This window comes from Periplaneta americana, chromosome 7, assembly GCF_040183065.1.
Source record: "Periplaneta americana isolate PAMFEO1 chromosome 7, P.americana_PAMFEO1_priV1, whole genome shotgun sequence".
In the NCBI taxonomy this organism is placed as follows: Eukaryota; Metazoa; Arthropoda; class Insecta; order Blattodea; family Blattidae; genus Periplaneta; species Periplaneta americana.
Window position 1 is genome coordinate 96,217,195 of NC_091123.1, and position 22,351 is coordinate 96,239,545.

Consider the following 22,351-nt stretch of genomic DNA (forward strand, 5'->3'; position numbering starts at 1 on the left):
AATTCTTGATTTCAAGTGCTGATGGTTCACATTGGAAACCAATACCCGCAACAAGAATTTGCAGTATTCATTTTATTGGGAACGAGATCAGGACACCCCCAAAACTAGTATACCGTTCCCAGTATTTTTTTAAAAGATTACAATAAAAAGACTGCCTCATCTCAACTAGCTCCGGAAAGGTACGAAAGAGAGGCATAAAGAAGAAGAAAAGATGAAAATTTAAGTTTTATTGAAAGCGAATGCTCAACAAGCATTATTTCGAAAAATGAAGTAGCCATAGAGGCATAAGTAAATGAAACCATTCTTAGTGATTTTGTTTTTTCTTTCACAATTGAATTGTGTGAATTGTCTACTCAAGTGTCTATTCCATTACATGCCGAACTGAAGTCACATAAGAAATGTTATGACAAGAGTTCAGGAGCAGATGATATGTTTAATGAAATATAAGGTTTCCGAGATTATTCTATAATAAAATATGAGACAGAACTACCAGACTTGACATTTGTGGTTTTGAATATATTGTTAAAATTGCTGCCAATTGAAACACAATCATACCCGTAGAATCATAATAAGAAATATTTCCAATTCTATCATTTAACCCAAAAATAGCTACCATAGATAGTCGAAACGCCCCAAGATGTAGACCATACATATTCTGTTTTGCCATTTTTATTAGTAAATTTCACATCGAAAGCTTTCGAAAAATTCTGTCCAAGAGTAAGATTAGTAAAGAAAATCGTCTACTCATATTTTCAAATTAAAATGAAAACTGGATTGTCGTAGTCTGCTATGAGGATGATGTTCGGAGTTAATCGTACAATTATAATTATAAGGTATTTTTACCGCCACTTTAATGTTGTTGACATCCACAATGGCTACTACTGTAATTTTGGGTTTTGGCCTAGCAGAGAAAATATTCAGGAAACAATGCCTGCAACATTGAAAAATGTAGAGTGACAATTAATTGTTCAGAAGTGGAACAGCCACCCAACGTGGATCAGATGATGGCCTTCAAATCTAAATGCTACCGAGGCAGATCGAGTGACACATTCATAACTGATTGCGGATTATTGACTTTATTAGAAGGTGGTGATAAAGTCAGGTTTTCCCGGAATAAAAACAAACCTCTCCGATAAAGGTATCATTGTTGTTACTCCACCGTATCTGCACGATGGTAAATTAACAGCTGAAGAAGTTGAAACTACTTACAGCGTTGCCAGTGTTCGAATTCATGTGAAAGGTGAATTCAGCGAATTAAAATATACGGTATAACATTTTACACACACTATCAATTGAACTGCTTCCTCATGTTGATCTTGTTGTTTATTCAACTGTCCAAAGAGAATTCTGAACCTCACAAGTGATACGAACAAGGCACCACTTATGAGGCAACTAGGCCAGAATATCATGGGGTAGGGTGGCCAGTTCCTTTTCCCTTCCATTGCATACATCGCCGAGTAGGTACATATTACACTAGTCAGACTTCATATGCATACTAACAATATTGTTCTTCCTCTGACACATATCGTCAAGTGAGATGTACAGCCTGATAACAGATGTACAGTTGTCAAAAAAAAGTGGCCGCACTCGTGAACAGCGAATATTTTCAAAGTCCACTTCGGGTCGCGGCGATGTTACACGATGCATGTGCTTGTACAAGCAGCTCCGGAACAATGAAAGTGTTCCATATCTGCGCCTCGTAGACCAGCGGTAGAGTGCTTGTTTAATGATTCAAAGGTTGTGGGTTCGGGCCTTCTTCAAGTTTTCATTTTATTTTTAATCGTTCTTTAGCGATGTAAATGATATTCAAATTATCATTTATATCCAGTTATCGTTCTTTATGGATATCACGTTATCTATATTTTGTTATCGTTCTTTAGAGATATGATTAAAATTCAAATCATCATTTGTATTCTGTTATCGTTTTATAACGATATGAATAATAATTATTATTACTGTATCTCCAATGTGGGTTAGCCCTATTTTACATATGTATGTTAGGGCTATAGTTTTATACACAAAAAAAGATTAACATAAAGAGAAATGGAAAAGAAAATTAAATTAGCTCACGCGATGTAAACAAAACATAAACAATCCGTAAATTAGGCATTGCGATTGCAAAACAAATATCAGTTACCAATTTGAAACATACAAAAACATTAACAAAACACATAAGTAACACTTCTATAACACAAATATGCAGCTTTCCGTAGCATACATCATAAATTAATTCACAATAGTCACACAAACACAATCAAACTATAATTACGACATTGCGTCGACATCAAGCATCCCATAACTGACTCACATACATAACAAATCAAGGATCCGTTGCAACACATACACTTCAACATAGTAACCACACTTTTAAAAGTTACAAATATGGCTCCAAGAAGAATAAATAGGACACTGTTACTAATTACTATTCTTCTACAATTTCTTAAATATATTTGTAATAAATCTGTGAAATTCTTATAAGAATAATATTCACGTTTTTTATATTGTTATCGTTCTTTAGCGATATAAATAATATTCAAGTTATCATTTATATTCTGTTTTCCTTCATTAGCATTATATAATAATATTCAAGTTATTTATATTGTTATTGTTCTTTCGCAATATAAATAATCTGTATTTTATGTAAATAATTATTATAACACAAATAACCATCTTTCTTTGTAAAATAGGTTATTTTATTTAGATAATTAAATATATATTACATAATATCTTATATTAATTAAACAAACCGATATTTATCATTTATATTCTGTTATCGTTCTTTAGTGATACTGTATAAATAATATTAAAGTTATTTATATTGTAATCGTTCTTTAGCGATAGAAATAACATAAATTTAATATTAGGTTTGGAAAAATGCTGTTGCATAATACTGGTATTAATTTTTCTTTTTGTATTATTACATTATACTATCTTGAACCACAATAAAATGAAAAGGAGTAACGAGGAATTGAACCTGAGAACCTGAGACACTCGTCCGCTGAGCTACGAGGGCAAAAGTGTGGAAACATTTTCGGAAAAAATTGGCCCAATCACACTCTAAGATTTTCTGATGATTCGTAGAAGCTAGTCCAGGATGCGGGGGGCAAAGGCTAATTGAGATTTCCCGATCTCTGATCGGGTCAAACATCCTGATAGAATTAATATTTAACCCTTGCCGTGACTTTCGGTGAAGTCCGGAGGGCCCAATTAGTCAAATCCACTCTCCTCATCTCCACGCTTGGGCCCCCTGGAATTTAATAAGATGCGAAAGAGATAGTGGTGTGCGGAAAGCAACGGGATGTTACCGCATTTAGGCCTGTCCTTCCCAAGAAAAACTGCAAACATAAACAAAGGAAGCTTTTAATAGAAGAAGAAGGATATTCTGCGGACCTCCAGAAAAAGAACTAAGGAAGAGACTAGTGAAGTGCTTTGTGTGGAGTGTGGCATTGTATGGGGAAGGAACATGGACATTACGACGAAATGAAGAGAAACGAATTGAAGCATTTGAAATGTGGATGTGGAGAAGAACGGTGCGTGTGAAGTGGACAGACAGAATAAGAAATAAAATTATGTTTGAAAAAGTGAGTGAAGAAAGAATGATGTTGAAACTGATTAGAAAGAGAAAAAGGAATTTGTTGGGTCTCTGGTTGAAAAGAATAATATTCGACATTAGGATATGTGGATCATATGCGGAGACTAAGAGGAAGGCAGAAAATAGGAAAGATTGGAGATTGCTGGGTTTGCAATGAAAGACCTGCCCATGGACAGAACACTTATGTATGTGGGTATGTTCAGAATGCCTGGATTATCGTGTCTAAGAACAGTCGCTATTTGCAAAGACTAGTCAATTCCGTACCCACTCGACTGCAAGATGATCGAGATAAGAGGAAGATAGACTAAATATTGAATTGTGGCTTTTTTTTTTTTTTTGAACGCTTTATTGTTTGAATGTTTTAAGGCCGACGCCAGTAAATTTGTTTTGTTTATGCCACGAAAGATATTTTTATTGAGAATAAAATTTTTTTTCTTTCCATTTGCAGCCACAATATCATAATGATAAAGTCATGGCATAATATATTAATGAACCTGATGTTAATTACTAAAATAATCGTAAAAGAGAAAGGAGCCATTATGTATAGTTTGTCTCTCTCAAAAACAGAACAAAAAAGAACACAAAAAGCACGAGGTTGTAGTCGAACGCAGGACCTCATGAATAAGAGGCCTGAACGCTATCATTACGCTATCGAACAACACACAGAATACTTCAATTATAACTGTAGATATCAGGCAACGTGGTCCAACAACATGTAACATCGCCAGTCTCTGAATTGTAGCGAAGATACTCGAAGGGAACTTTGTTTCAGAAGAGCGGCCACTTTTTCTTTTGACAGCTGTACATATCAGCCAGAACCTCAATCAGAGGTAGTATATTGATGATATTGTTCATAGGTGTTGTGTTTTAGCGAATTTGCAGTCACCCATTATTCAGGAAGTGTAATTAAGACTACTTTTAGAATTAAATCACGTTAAAATACGTAATTTATAGAGACATTATACACACATAAATATTACACATGTCATGACATCAAATATAAGTATATCAATATTTTCGTAATATGACTGTTCACCCTCATTCAATGGTCTGAAATCTGATTTAAATGCCAAACAAGTACACTGATATTTCAGGAACTTTGCAGCTACATTTTTACACTCCTCTAGCAGTACTGAACTTTCCACTGAGTCTATTAAATAATTATTTAATTAAAGATTGGTGAATGCTGGGTTTGCAGTGAAAGACCTGCCCTTGGGCAGAACACTATGAATCAATGAACCAATTCTTACTACTATTACAACTTTTTATCGGCAGAAAGCCGCATGTAATTTCTATATCACACATGACTAGTGAATGACTGCGAGCTTGTAGTTAATTAGGAATTGAGACACTGCGCGTCGCCACCAGTACGATTTTGAGACCCATGCACGATGTCTATAACTTAGTCAACAAAACTACAAATTAGCTTATTATTGAAAATGAACGCTGGGGAAGCAGTATTGTGCGTTTTCTGCCACGTAGGTTCTCAATTAATCCTTTAAAACTGTCAAAATATACGTTTTTCTGAAGTTTATTACTTTTTTCCTTAGTCTTTTTCGCAATGAACATTATATTACTAGTTTTGTTTTATCCTACTTCATGATATCACTCATTATTAAAAATTATTGTACTACTACTACTACTACTGCTACTGCTACTGCTACTGCTACTGCTACTGCTACTGCTACTACTACTACTACTACTACTACTACTACTACTACTACTACTACTACACTTTTAATAATTTTAAATAAACAATAAACTATTTCATAATATTTAAGTAGGAATCTTCCTATCATAAAACGACATGTGTATTAAATCGGAACTATTATTTATATCTGCTAATATACCAAAAGTACGTGTCTATGTATGGGATCAAATTTTTCGCGTCTATTAGGCCTTCGTTAGGGCTGATTAATATAATTTCATTGTTTAAATCAGGATCCAAAGACTCCTTGACCTTATTATAGGAGTAGAAATTCTGATAAATTATATTGGATATGCTTTCAGAAACAAATTTGTTCTGTAAGATATATTGCCAATCATGATATTCGAAACATTGCTACTTTATGGAATGGAAGTAGCCAACATTCACATAAACTCAATCCACATGACGTTATAAATAAGAAGGTAACAGCAAGGACAAAGGAAAGAGTTACTGAACGTCTTCATTAAGTCTCACTAACCCATTACTTCCCAGAACATTTTTTGTGCTTTTTAGAACTAATATTCATATTCTACCATCACAATGATATGAAATCAGCATCTGAATATTCTTACGGAAAATTCAGAGAGTATTAGGCTAATATAGGCCTATTATCGGAGTGGCAGGATTTTCTGCCACTGGGAAATAAAGGCATCAAGAATATACTTATTAAGTTATTACATTCAAAACCTCGAAATATGTTTGCAAATTATACATGTTATGAACTTTTCACTTTCACATAAGATATAGGCCTACATCGCACAAAGGCTACAGACATTTGAAATAAATGTTTACGTAGGAAAAATATATAAAAAAACAATACATTTTACAATGTGCTGCTCAATTTTCAGTATAATAGATTCTCTAGCATTCTGGAGCAGTGGTACACTACATTTTTCATATAAGAATATTTTACGACGTCCACACTGCTTGCATCTTGCATTAGGGTGTTCATTATGGATGATCCAGTGATAAGTCCTGTCGAAACAAACATTATCATGAGCTGCTTCTCGAATTAGAAGTACTGAAAGAGCATAATTTCTAGGTATCCCGTACTGGATTAGGAGTTGCGAACTGCATTGCTGTTGGAAAGTTAGTAGTGAGATATCATGTCCAGGGTGCGATAAAGCCTCCACGGATTTAGACCCCATGCAAACAAGGGCCACCACCATTTCTTGGAACTTATTCTTATTCTGTAGGTTGCTGCATAATGATCATGGGAATCGACACCAGCCATATATCTATTATACAGTGCAACTAAATGTGGTTGGTTTATTTAAATCGTCCTCTTTGTCTTGGAACTCCAACGTTTAGCTTTTGCAATCGGAGTCGTTTTAGCAACATAGCTGGCGACTGTAACTACACAGTTGTTATTGCATCGCACTAAAATTATATCATCTGTAACAACAGTCTCCATAGCGCCTCTTTCTTTCTTTTGCATTTTCAATTTGTTTGTAAGAGGAGCCTTATACACACTGTTGCTCCGATGCCCTCAGCAGCTAGGTCATGCATAAGATCAATGGACGTCAAATAGTTATAAAAATACATGACTGCTCTTTCGGATATCAGCCTTCTTTAGAATTCCAAAAACAACATCAAACACCTGTCCGTTCCCTTAAGTTTGTAGATTCGTACTATTCCATAATATGGCTCCGCATGCAGCATATAGCCATCTCCAGCACAAAGAGACCAAAGCTTGAAACCAAACCTTATTGGTTTCGCTCGAATGAACTGTTTTATTTCATGTCTGCCTAAATACGGGACAATTCTTTCATCCATACTCAGGTGTTATGGAATGTCACAGACTTTGAATGACGTATTTAGTATATCGAAAATTGGTCTAACCTTGTAATAGCGGTCATTAGAAATTGCCATATTATCAGCAAAATGCAGTCATCTCATAATATCGTCAGAAGTATTCCTCCTCATTGAATCAGAAATCAAAATGTTATATACATTTGATAATGTGCTCCAATAAAGTCGCCTGTGTGGATGATTACTATTGTCAGAAATCAAAATAATGCCAAGAAAAACTAAAATATTCTATTTTGTTGTAGAGCCAGTAGAGAGATTTTTCTGAATGTAGTAGATCCTACTTTGGTCCACGATCAAGTCTATGAGATCTGTCGGATACATTAGCTGGAATGCATTCAACGGTGCTTTTAGCGTTTCCTTGAAATAATCCATTTGTTTGTTGATGGTATGAAATGTTGAATGCCAAAATATTTTCCCCAATTCTGCAATAAAACATATTCTAGTTCAGAATTGATGAAACTTTATACTGGTATAAAGAACCATAAATTCTACACGGAAATATAAGGACGAGTTTATGTGCAATATAAAGTAACTGACTTTTTTTCAACATCTGTCCTCATTATATCTTCCCGTCTGCGCTTACTTGCTGCTGCGATGTCGGTCGAGGTGGTGGTGGGTGGGTGGTGGTGGTGATGGTGGTGGTGGTAGTTGTGTTGGTGATGGTGGTGGAGATGTTATCAGTGCATCACTTTCGTTATTAGAATCAGAATACAATTGGGCGTCACTCTGCAGAATATGCCGAGGTAAATGAACAGGATCATTTTCCACTTCATCATCACTCTTATCAGAGTCTTCATCTGTTTCGGTCTCAGATTGCTCCCGTGGAGGAAGAATGGCAACATTCAGTCGTCTGCTATTCTCATTACCTCTTATTTGCATCATATCATTTATTTCATCCACAGTGTACAACTGTGAACTGAAAAAAATATTTAAATCACTGTAGGTATGATAATTATAAATTACTAAGTTTTATCCCAGTGCACAGTGGACCAGACTGAGTCAAAAATGGGACAAAATTGAAAAAATGAACTTTTTTTTACAATACTTTTGACAGTGTATACTCATAGTAGGGATGTTGGTGAGCACTAAACTTATGAGGCATCATTGATAACATGTTTTAACAACTGTGGCTACATCCTTGAAAGAGAGCTATAGTAACCAGGCGATAGCGCACCAGTCAGTCCTAGGCAGTGCGCTTGAGACAATGGTGTGTGTTACGTGGTCACATCATGAATAAAGAAATAACAGTGCCTGAGAATATTGGAACAAAGGGTAAGTTTTACTAGAAATGTACTGTATGTAATTTTTAATTGGTTTAAATAGAGTGTAATTGTGATAACTCGGAGGTATGCAATTTAAGCTAATATATTTTAATATATTATTATAGGTTTATTAATTTTTCCTACAGGATCTATAATATTGACAATTAATATTTGAGGAGAAAAATTCGCTCTGGTGCCGGGATCGAACCCGGGTCCTTGGTTCTACGTACCAAGCGCTCTGACCACTGAGCTACGCCGAATTCACTCCACAGCACCGGACCGAACCCTCCTGCTTCAATGTTTCCCTTTGTGGCCTGACTCCAAGTTAGGCATATATGTTGACGTATGTGTCCAATGTCAACTGCCATTATATTAGGAGCGCACTCAGTTGAGTGACTTGTTTGGCCGTGATTCTGCAGTTAAGTGCACAGTAATCTGTACAGACATATGCACTGCAGCTATAAGAATATTACAGAATTATTAATTTGTCCTGTTTGAGTGAAGTGTATAAATCAGCAGTATGTAAACAAATAGCCTAATTGTTATTATTTATACTTGCTAGTATAACATATTTTTGAGATATTTTTACATGCCTATAACGTTATACTTACTGATTATTCGTATTGTTGACAGTAATATTTTGTATATTTACAGTGATTTTGGTTTCCGAATGTGAATTAACATAAATGCTATAATTTTGGATGGTATTGATTGAATAGAACGTCTCTAAATAAATAAAACCACATTAAACTTGAAAAAGTAATTATCCACCTCAAAACCTCAACCAGGTAACTTGTCCCAACCCCAACCAGGATTTCAACCCGTGCCCGCTCGTTTCACGGACAGGCAAGCTAACTTTTACTCCACAGCGGTGGACGCTAGTGATGTTTCTAGTTGCCCATGGCTCTGATGATAATTGTTTCGTAAAATTGATAAGCAATGTTATCAAAGCAATAATTAATTTTATGGCAGCTGAACGTTTCTTGCGTAAAGACGGGCTATTTTCTCTGAACCAAAAATACAACGCCAATGCGGCAATAATGACGTAGCCTAGCTGGCGCTTGACGACGATTGCCCCAAAATTTAATTTAATCGATTTCAGTGATATTTCCTAAATCACATCATATTTCTTCTTCATTTCGCTGTAATAACCTGATATAACATTTTACTAAATCTCTATTTTCTTCTAGTGCATTCAAAAGACCGCCGTTATACTCCGTAAATCTTGCATTTGAAATAATGTTTAAAGAATATGGTCTCAAATTTTACTAGCGAAATTTCGATTGTCTTATTTCGGTACGGTCAGGTCACTAGTGGCGCGCATATTACGCTGTATCCAGTTGTTCCGAGAGATGAAATGAAGGAGTAGTGAAGTGTTGGAATGAAAGAGGGAAACAGAGTATCCCGAGAAAAACCCTTATGCATCGTCTATTTTTCCATCATACATTCTACGCAGATCCAACCCGGACCGTCTTAATGGAAGGCCAGTGCACTAGCACTGTAGCCACACATGCAGCACGAATGGGTGTTACGCGTTCAGCTTCCATGCACTTATTGCAACTTCAACGCTCTGGATCATTCGATTTTCCGCAGAAAAACCGACAAGTGGTGGATCACTGCGCTTCTCGGTCCGTAACGCTCAGGTTGCGGACTCACGTTACGCGCCGAAGCTGCGAAGTACCGTTCGCTGCCCAGATAGGAACGCAGCGCGGTTGCGTTACGATGTTCCGTTGCAAGTCTGGACACGGCTTAATTCATTACTATTCCAGATGACCGCTGTTTTTTACGCCATTAAATCATGGAAGCCCTACTACAAAATAATAATGATAAGACAGCTGTACATGAGTTTGTTATTTCATAATTAGGATTACGTGAAAATTGTCCACAAGATTTTTCTTCAGATCTAAACAAAAAAATTAATTCATTCTACACTAATTTTAATAAAATATAGCAAAATTGTTACAAAATGAAAAATAAATAGGAAGAAAAAAATATGGCAGTTCGTTGGATCAAGCATTTAAACAGCCCCCATCCAATAAATTTCATGTTGAAAATGTTTTTCTTTAAGTGAGTTATTTCACGACGCTTTATCAACATCTTAGGTTATTTAGCGTCTGAATGAAATGAAGGTGATAATGCCGGTGAAATGAGTCCGGGGTCCAGCATCGAAAGTTACCCAGCATTTGCTCATATTGGGTTGAGGGAAAATTCCGGATAAACCTCAACCAGGTAACTTGTCTCGACCGGGAATTGAACCCGGGCCACGTGGTTTCGCGGCCAGACGCGCTAACCGCTAGCCCACAGGTATGGACTGTTGAAAATGTTGCTGGATGCTCACAGTTACAAAGTCATCCTGGTCGCCCAAGAAAATTGTTCTCTGAAGCATCTAAGAAGACCAAGAGGAGGAAAACTGAACATCTCAGAGAAGCTGCTGATCCTGCTGCGCTTGATCTTGCTACTCAGGTAAGTCTGAAGACTTCTGGTAAAAAGAAGCAGCTAAACTAATGGGAAATGCTTTAAGTACACCAATCCGTGCAGCAAAAGATTCTAACTACATATAACGAGCATAGTTGTTCCTGCAAAAATGTTGCAAAATATAGCCGTGATGAAGTTTTAGCCCTGATAATGGATGCGAAATTATCTTAGTACCAGTACACTTTATTGAGACTACAAGAAAAACGTAGAAATGTAGATTTATATCCAACGTAAAATGAAGTTCGAGAAGCAAAGCTGCATCGGTATCCAGATGATATTACAGTGACAGAAGTGCAGGAGTGAAGTTACAGAGTCTATTAGATCATACAGCCAGACGAATTATTCAGAGCCTTACAACAATAATTCCTTCACTTTCTTCTGAAATAGAAAATTTAGCGTTGTTTAGTAAGTGGGGTTATGATGGCAGTACGGGACAACATCAATAAAAACAGTTATTTGGAGAAGAGGAACAGTATAGTGATAGTGACATCTTTTTAACATTGTGTGCCTCTAATTCTGTATGCAGAGCAAGAAGACGACTCTAATGTGAGAAGAGTGTATTGGAAAAATTCTCGGCTCTCTGAACCAAATACTCCTATACGCATTAAAATGTAGCAGAAATAAACAGAATTAACAAATAAAGAGGTTGCTCATATAAGAGAGCATATAGAAATGCTTGTGCCCACGACAGTCACGATAGATACCAAATCATTACAAATGAAACAATGATAGACGGAAAACTTTTTAATGCTCTTGTTGGGATGAAATCGGTTCAGGTGTGTTACGTCTGTGGAGCATCACCGAAAGAAATGAATCGTATTGATGTCATTCAAGAGAGACCAGTTGACTACTGTGCATTTGCCTTCGGTTTGTCTACTCTCCACGCCTGGATCCACTTTTTTGAATGTTTATTGCACTAAAATAAAGAATTGATTTAAGAAATGGTAATCCCGTGGCAAAGACCAGGAACGTATGAAAAGGAGAAAGGAAGAAATTCAGAGTCGATTTCGAAATGAGACGAGACTTCTTGTGGACAAACCTAAACCAGGGGCAAGTGGAATCTCAAACGACGGGATACTGTTAGAAGATTCTTCTCAAATCCCGAATTAACATCATCCATAACCGGGATAGATAAAAACTTAATTATACATTTCGCAGTTGTCCTTCGAGTAATTTCTAATGGAAGATACATTAAATGTGATTCTTTCAATCAATGTTGGCCTACGTTAGAAAATGCAAAATTGTTCATTCAGAAATAACCCTGGATTACCTCTCAGCTAGCGTACACAAAATTCTCATCCATGGGTCTCAGATTATTAACTTAGCTCTGCTTCCAATTGGACAATTATCTGAGGAGGCTCAGGAGGCTCATAATAAGAATATTAAAATATATCTAGAGCCTCACACAAGGAAAAGTTCTCTTAGAAACACAATGAGAGATATAGTCAACAACCTTCTCATATCTTTCGAAGCTCTCATTTCAAGTATCAGAAAGTCATACAAAAAGCACAAAACTCCCTTGTGGAAGGAAGCATTACAGCTACTGAAAGACTGAAGTGAAGAAGAAAAAGAAAAAGAATAAAGTGCCATTCATGAAGAAAATATCAGTGAGTCAGATATTGAATACTGTGTGATGTGAAAGTGCTTTTAACTTAAAAAAAGTGAAAACTATGGAATAACTATTGATTTTATGCATCCAAGAAAACAATAGAGACATAAAATAATGTTTTCCCATTTTGAGTCGATTCTGCCGCACTGTGCAGTGGTAGGAAAACCTGCCATCAAAGTTTGGACTACAATAAAGCACGTTATAAATTATGAAATGATGTGAATCACAAATTATTCAAGTAGTATGTTTTATTGATTATGTATTTTCATAATCAGGTGACATTAATTACTTTAAAAATGTGTACTACTTAAACACTTTCTCCCTCATTGTAGACCATCTTTTGAAGAGAAATTGAATCGTTCAATCGTGACTTCGAACTGATGTACTGATGCAGTCAGTTAATCAGTTAACGTATGTCGTTAAAATTCGAAAATACTGTGCGAAGTATATCCTAAAACCCATTGTTGCAGCATTCATAACAAAAAAATTTATTTATACATTGTTAAAAGTTTAAAACTTGATTGGTAGGAAATCCTGCCATAGGCATTAATGGGTAATAATAATTTTGCAGATATAACGGGAAATTCGAAATGAAAAAATTATTGTCTACACTTCCAGGCATAAGCAATTTTCAAAGAAACAGAATCTCACTCGACTATCTAATAATTCTCTACACAATCTTGAAATTTGTGTTTCATATACTCTCACAATACGGGAAGAAAAATTCCTTCTATACGATTTAGAAAGGGAAGATATCAACGGAGTTTTAATATTTTTCACGAACAGAAACATTCAATTAATTACTACGAAACTTCCAAATTATATTCTCTAATGGTACTTTCAAAACCATTCCACACGACAGTTTCTTCAATATTTTAGCATTCGTGGAAAAGTTAATAAATTTCTGTTTCCTTTGCGTGGCCTATTGTCTGATGGCTTTGAAAAATAATGGAAGTTATTTTGTTGTGTAGGAATAGTCGCCGCATAAAGTCCATAGACAATATAGTACAAAATTATTCACTTGTCCCTTGCTGTTAAATTTTGTGCTATCCTGCATTTTATAGAATTGCTAAGAAAAATTCGATACCCGTTTTCTAGGAGATTGTAATGCAAGATTGGGTGAAATTTCTATAAGTCATTTGTTGAAAATAGGCAATTCAGGATTTCATTTGTTGACCAAGTAAAGTTAGAACCATTCTCAGTAGTTGTTAATTTATATCTCATCTGTAGTCAACTCCAGGTTTCTTTGGCCAATGTACCGGAACTTGAATTGAATTTAGTGTCAAATACATTTTAACAGTCATGTTTTTCCCAAAACTTAAATTTATACAATACAGTAATCAGCATGTTAAGCACAGGTTTTTATTACATTACACAATATATGGGATTATAAATTATAGAGTAACTAAAATGAAAAATGAAACTGTGGATATTATCGCAAAGTGGGACTACTTGGACATCTTTTTAGCACACTTTTCAATGTAAAACATGGGACTTTTATAATAGAGCGATTAAAAAATATACACTGCACCTACTTATCCTATAAGTTGGTATAAGAATTGGAAAAAAAAAAAACTTTCACAAACTTACACAACAAAATGCATTAGGTGTCCAAATAGCCCCAGTTTTGGGATTACTTGGGCACAACTGTTTTTAGGCATAAAACGTTTGATATGCTTGCTAGGTGTTCATGTTACCCCGTAATATGTGGCAGAAATGTTCAGAAGTGTATGCGAATATGTGTATATAATATAAGATTTTAAAACAAAAGGAAGGTTTATAGAACTTTTATTTATTCTTACAATATTTAAAGTAAAACTAAGGTTTATTGAAATATATTTATCCTCACAAATTCTTCATTAAAAATTTAGAGGTGAACTTAACAATCGTCTAATTGAAAGTACAACTTATTTTGCATGGAACTACATATCTTAATTTTCTCTACTATATTTACGTAATAACTGCAAATTAATGTTATTATTACTACTACTACTATTATTATTATTATTATTATTATTATTATTATTATTATGAAAAACACCATATTTTGTTCATTCATAGGTTTCTACCCGGTCCTTCACTACAAACCCAGCAGTCTCCAAACTTCTCATAAGATGCATTCAAGTGTCGACAGTAAATATGAATGCAGAAATGGGCAATAAAAACCAATCTTGCTTCAAGCGCATACGATTCATATACCTTAATATTGTCTAACATCTGATATATTCTTCGGCATCGAACTATTTTCCCCCCTCACCGTTTTTTCCAGTGCATCCTTCAGTAGGTAGTTTATTCTTAACCATTGACTCATGTAATTTACTTTTTCTCTTCCTGTTCAGTTTCAGAATTATTCTTTCTTCACCCACTCTTTCTAGTATGCCTGCATTTCTTATTTTTCTGTCCATTTTACAGGTACCATTTTTCTCCATATCCACATTTCAAATGCTTCTTGTCGTTTCAGTGAAGCATGCCAAATATTTAAAAGTCATTGTAAGTAATCGATAAACTATATAGGCCTACTAATAAATAAATTACAATATGATCCGTCTATACTTAGCTAATACGAATAACAAATCACATGTTATTTATACATTATTTATTGATAAACGTTTTCGACTCGACTGAGTCATTTTCAGATCAATGCAAACTTATGTGTGTTATTGTGAGTGCAACAAACTCATACACATCACTTTTGATGAATAAGTTTAAACTGATTAATATGGAATAAAATCCATGTCTAAATGTTAAAAAGGGAATAAACATGACAACTCGATAGGTTTTAAAATAATAGAAAAAGAAACACGAGCGAAATTTGACTTTATATGACCTGCATATTTTTACAAACTTATGTTCAGAAAATGTGAAACATTGATGTCAGATGGCCCATTTCAAGACAATATACCGTAGGACATCATATTGGTAACAAAGTCAGAGGCAGGGATACATTAGGACTTGTCACAGATTTATAAAATATTTGTAGTACTTAAATAATAAGTACATATTACTCTAATTCGGTATTAATTGAAATCGCTTCGTGTGTAACTTCGAATATTATGCTTCCTAAATTACGTTAGTCAATTTGCGTGTTAATATTTTAAATTTCCTTACAAATTAAAGTTTTACTCCTAATATAATCCAACAGTTTTTTAGTCGAATGTTCATTCTATTCTCTTAGTTACGAGAACACTGGGAGCTATTTCAATTTTATAAAAAAAATCTGCTCTCTATAATGGTGCAATTCTGTCTGCAAAGCTTCACGGATATGGCTACAATTAGCTGCAGAGATGGCACATTAGTAGGAAACGCTCGCTATTTCCCGAATGTAAAGGCTTATGTTTTATAATATTCGGCTAGCCAATAACCTGCGCCACGTGCAGCTACCGGCACCTGGAAACCTGACTTCAGTCGTACCCCGAAAAACGACCAATAATAACTGAACTTTCATTTTAAATGCAGTCCTCTGTGAAGTCGGTATATTTGTATTTTTATGGCGTATTCGACTTCAGTAAATCCGCTTCTAGTGCCACTTGAGGGCCCAATTCTGTTTGTAATTTTCAAAAGTCATATTCGCTAAGAGAGAAGATTGTTAGGAGAGAAAATACGGGAAACCAGATAACATCTTTTTTATTCACAATATGTATACCTGTTAAACTTGCTGTAGCTAATTAGAATTGTCTCTGGGGTGGGGGGCAGGTACATTAGCGAATTAGTTTTAACATCATATTACAAAATAAATATTTAATTCTTTAGCAACCATTATTTTCAAGTACCGGTACTGACTAATGCGTCATAGAATCTTGATAGGTTTAAAGTAGAAAAAATGTTGAAATAGTGCTGTGGTAAGATCTGATATCGAGTTGAAATTCAGAATCGATATACTTTTATGATAATCGACTCTTCTTAAATCCAGACTTGCTTCCGACTTCAGGTAAATCTCTCTATCTTATAGACATTTCTACGTCGCCTTTTATACCTCAAGTTTCTTAATCTGTGAAGAGAGACTAGTCAGAGTTCATCTCTTATTTTCTTTTCAGCGTATATTTGAAAAATATAGGTGTGTCATGAAATCTCAACCATTCCCTGAGAGAAATTCATTGTTTTCCTTGTATAATTAATTGTTCCAAATCAAGCACTATGCAAGACAAAAGTTATACAACTTAAGTATATCTATGTACAGTTCACGAAATATACACTGAAAGCCACCTGCTTGGCTCAGTCGGTTAAGGCGCTTGCCTACTTGTATGAAGTTGCGCTCGGGCGCGGGTTCGATCCCCGCTTGGGCTGATTATCTGGTTGGGTTCTTTCCGAGGTTTTCCCCAACCGTAAGGTGAAAGCCAGATAATCTATGGCGAATCCTCGGTCTCATCTCGCCAAATACCATTTCACTATCACCAATCACATCGATGCTAAATAACCTAGTAGTTGATGCAGCGTCGTTAAATAACTAACTAAAAAAACTATATACTGAACTTTGCAACTTTGACGTTAAGAAAATCATGCAAGAAGATTATATTTTCAGGGGAAATCTTCTCAGTGAAGTGAAGTATAATACAAATTGATATTGATATTAGGTCTCTTCGTTTTATTTCTTTACATGTTCATTTTTTATTATTTATTTATATGATTGAACGCACTATCTTGCGATGTTCTTTCACCTGTTTACAATGTCGGAGGAATGCAGTACAAATATAAGGCATTTATTATTATAATTATAATTATTATTATTATTATTATTATTATTATTATTATTACCATCATTTTCTTTATTACTGTAATTGTTATTATTGTACCTATTAATTTAACTTTCACAAAATAAAAGACATGAGACTGAAAGTCTATAAAATACTAGCTCGACCAGTTCTGACTTCCGGCAGTGAGGCATGGACAATCAGAAAAGCTGATGAGAAAAGGCTAATAGCAGCTGAAATGAGGTTTATGAGACGGCCAGCATTAATTAAATAAAATTCATGTTTTCAGTTGCCAACTACCGTACTTTCAGAGTTTTCTTTCCAGTACAGGCATTGTGACGTCATGAATTAATAATAATAATTATATCGCTGATTTGTAGAAAGAGCTATATTTTAATAAGTGGCATTAATTTGAGATAAATCCACATCATGTTAAGTTCTTTGAAACACGTCAGTAACGAATAGAGCATGATATCCTCTTGATATGAACTTCAACTATAACATTCGTCTACATTTAATTTTAAAATAATTTATATTGTGGACCTAAGCTGTTTTACGAATGACTATGTATGATAGTTATAAAAATCAAATTTTGTTAATAAAATATATTTGTAGGCGACTTAAAAATTACTTCCATTATCATAAAGAAAGAAAATGTAGGCCTGTCAATAAGTAAACACTCCGTTGGTAAAGATTTTTTTTTTCAGAAGTAAGATGTAATTTTAATTTCTCGTCACTTTATAATATCTATATAACCATAAAAATTATGACATGACCTTTTTACACTGACTGCCTAACTAATAGAAAATCTTATACAGTGTGGAGAGCACCATCTTATTGAAAGATGACACCTTCGCCTTCATCTTAAATTTGTGGCACTGTATACAGTTGCAACGTGTCAAGGTGTTCATCGTTGTCCATCTCATAATGCATCTGTGCAGCGAACTCAAATCGTTTGGGTTTATCAGTTGGGCGGAGAGCGTGTAACAACTGCAGTTTGTAACCCGTAAAACGGAGATGTTTCATTAAAACTTTATGAAGTGTAATATAATAATATTGAATTGGGCTAACCGTCTATACTTATCTAGTTTATATTTGAATAAAACATTAACGTTTTCGGCACTTATGTGCCATTTTCAAATGCATGGGATTGCCTTATTACATGTTCAAATAGATACACCTTATGTGTGTGAAATATATGGTGTGTACCCTTGATGATCTACCATCGTTTACAAAATAATATATAAATTAAATTAAAAACACTTGCTAATAATTATACTAATTTACATCTACAATAAAAGTCCCATTGTTTTATGTGACAATATGGTTATCTTGAAGTTGTTATCACATGCAGTTCCTATATTTATTGAATGTTTTGAGTTGCACTGTGTTGCACGTATTAAAATGTTAAAATTTGTTTGTTATATATTAACACACCAAGGATTCATGTTGTTTCACTTACGCAAGTCGAAGCACTGTACCACGATGAAATGTTGCGTAATATCAGTTGCATTGATGCCTGTTATTGTGTTCCTTCGGTTTGCCAAGGTTGGATGTTACAAATTCATCATTGTCACCATACGATTGTCAGTTAAGCCTTTTACACTGCGAACATAAAATGTTGTTGTTACGTGTGTGAATGTACTGGTGTTTAAATGCATTGATTGAAAATATTAACTTACATTGGTTGGACGTGTTGTGTGCTCGACGTTAGTCAGGCTGTTACTGAGAATCGTTCAGTGCTCACAATACTTCTTATTTTAATGAACGTCTGGCGGAACCGGAAGTGATGTGGGGGTAGGGGGATGTGATGTAATATTATGGGATGATGTCCGATTTTCCGAGATTAATTTAAATAAATTGAATAGTGGGTTATTGGGATTAACTATTTGTTCGTTTAAAAGGTGTTTTCCTTCGTTGAAATTCTTTGCAATATAAAATTGCTCTGCAATGTCTATTAAGGGGCTGTTAATGGCTTTTATAACTTTTATATTATATTCATGTCCTTCTTCTATGAGGTGATGGGCATATTTCGACTTGTTTCTATTGTATTTAAAATCTGTAACGTGTTCTTTATATCTTATTTTGAAATTACGGCGGGTTTGACCGACATATATTTTGGTGCAGTTTTTACATTGCAATTGATATATAGCGCCGTTTAAGAGGGGTTCATTATTACTGGTTATACTGGGGATTATGTTATGAAGCTTGTTGCTGGTTTTGAATGCTATGTTGATATTTTTTTTTTTAATAAAATTATAGATTTGATTGGAAATTTTCCCGAATTAAGTCATGGTTTGCTATTTTTTGTTCGGTTTTGTATTTTCTGGTTCTAATGTGGTGTGTTTTTTCTTAAGTAATATGGCTTTTCTGTTTTTAAGCAGTTTATGAATTAAGTGTTTTCCATAGCCATTTTCTTTTGCAAGGTTTTGAATATAATTGAATTCTTTTTTGTAGTTACTCTTGTTCATGGGTATCGTAAGTAAACGGTCAATAAGGTACCTAAATTTGCTGATTTTGTGTGTTGTGGGATGGGTGGAATTATTATCGATGGCATGTGTAGTAGCTGTTTGTTTTCTGTGTATATTGAAGTCTATTTTGGGAGGTTTTACAGTAATATTTAGGTCTAAAAAGTTTATACTATTATTAACACTTGCTTCCAATGTGAATTTTAAATTTTGATGTAGGTTATTGAATTCTTGTAGTATCAATGTATCCTGATTAATGTTTTCCTCATAGATAATCAGAGTATCATCCAAATATCTAGTGTATGTGACGAAATGAAATTTATTACTTAGGGTTCTAATGTGTTCTTTTTCAATATATTGTAAAAATATATTATAAATGAATACAATATAATATTTTATTACTCAGTCAATGACAAATCAATGCAAAATAATGACTTATTTTATAGTCATTAAGTTTATATACATGAATTACAAAATTGCGAACGTTTTCGCCTATTCAGGCATCCTCAGGCAGAGTTATACAATATCTCAATGTCACATACGTAGCTATTGGTGGTGAGTACTATTTGAATTAATGATGTACAAGCCATCTCCATTAATAAAATGTAATATTACAGGTAGTAAACTTAATAATGTTAAAATGTTAAAACCATTTAGTAATTAAACTTCATATGTGGAACTCTTGTTCAGTCCAATGAGTGGTGAATATCTGAAATGTATAAAAATATAATAGAAATGGGAATATCAATGTAAATTATAATCGAATTGGATATTTAAAAGTACTCACGTCGATTTAAAATGTGACAACTGCATAGTTAGCAACAGTATGGATTACTATAACATCCTGTGTTTAATGTAAATTATCTGTAATGAAATAAATTAATATCAATTCTAGTAAAATTTTTTGAAAAATTAATTGGAGGGCTAAATTATGGAGATACTTACGTTGTGGTGAGACGACCTGCTGCTATTAGGATTGTAACTGGTATGACGTGGGGGAAGTGTATATTCGTGTAAACAACTACGCGGAAGGATACTGCGTGGTGACGGGGTTAGAGGTTGTACAGGGGATTTCGGATTTGGGTTAAATTTTCATTAAGAATGCTGTTCTCTATTTGAATCTGTTCAGCAATGTAATATTCTTCTGCAGAATTTATCAATTTAGTTTCTATTCCTGATTTTAATATTTTTAAGGTTTCATTTGCTGGGCCTAATTCATGTCCAGTATCTATTAGATGAGATGCATATGTAGATTTCTTACGATTATGTTTAAAGTCAGAAATGTGCTCATTGTATCTAATTTTGAAATTTCTTTTGGTTTGTCCTATATATTTTTCTTTACATGTAAAACATTTCAATCTGTAAATACCATTATTGTGGAGTTTGTTAACTTCTTGAAGTCTATTGTTTAAATTATTATTGAGTTTATTAGTTGGTTTGTGCGCTATAGAAATATTTTCTTTTTTAAAAAAGTTAGCTAATTTGCTAGATATATATTTATTATATGTTAAACTAAAGTATTTTTTGTTGGTCTTGTTTTGTTTTGTTAATGTAGATATATTACTTAGTTCTTTTTTCCTTTTATTCTTGTTTATTAGTTTTTTAATCAAATTTGTACTATAGCCATTTTCGTTGGCTATTTCTATTATTTTATTATATTCTTTCTTGTAATTGTTTTTACTTAGTGGAAATTGTATTAATCTATTAACCATGTAATTGAAGTTACATTACAAGAAGAATATAATAAAATAATAGAAATAGCCAACGAAAATGGCTATAGTACAAATTTGATTAAAAAACTAATAAACAAGAATAAAAGGAAAAAAGAACTAAGTAATATATCTACATTAACAAAACAAAACAAGACCAACAAAAAATACTTTAGTTTAACATATAATAAATATATATCTAGCAAATTAGCTAACTTTTTTAAAAAAGAAAATATTTCTATAGCGCACAAACCAACTAATAAACTCAATAATAATTTAAACAATAGACTTCAAGAAGTTAACAAACTCCACAATAATGGTATTTACAGATTGAAATGTTTTACATGTAAAGAAAAATATATAGGACAAACCAAAAGAAATTTCAAAATTAGATACAATGAGCACATTTCTGACTTTAAACATAATCGTAAGAAATCTACATATGCATCTCATCTAATAGATACTGGACATGAATTAGGCCCAGCAAATGAAACCTTAAAAATATTAAAATCAGGAATAGAAACTAAATTGATAAATTCTGCAGAAGAATATTACATTGCTGAACAGATTCAAATAGAGAACAGCATTCTTAATGAAAATTTAACCCAAATCCGAAATCCCCTGTACAACCTCTAACCCCGTCACCACGCAGTATCCTTCCGCGTAGTTGTTTACACGAATATACACTTCCCCCACGTCATACCAGTTACAATCCTAATAGCAGCAGGTCGTCTCACCACAACGTAAGTATCTCCATAATTTAGCCCTCCAATTAATTTTTCAAAAAATTTTACTAGAATTGATATTAATTTATTTCATTACAGATAATTTACATTAAACACAGGATGTTATAGTAATCCATACTGTTGCTAACTATGCAGTTGTCACATTTTAAATCGACGTGAGTACTTTTAAATATCCAATTCGATTATAATTTACATTGATATTCCCATTTCTATTATATTTTTATACATTTCAGATATTCACCACTCATTGGACTGAACAAGAGTTCCACATATGAAGTTTAA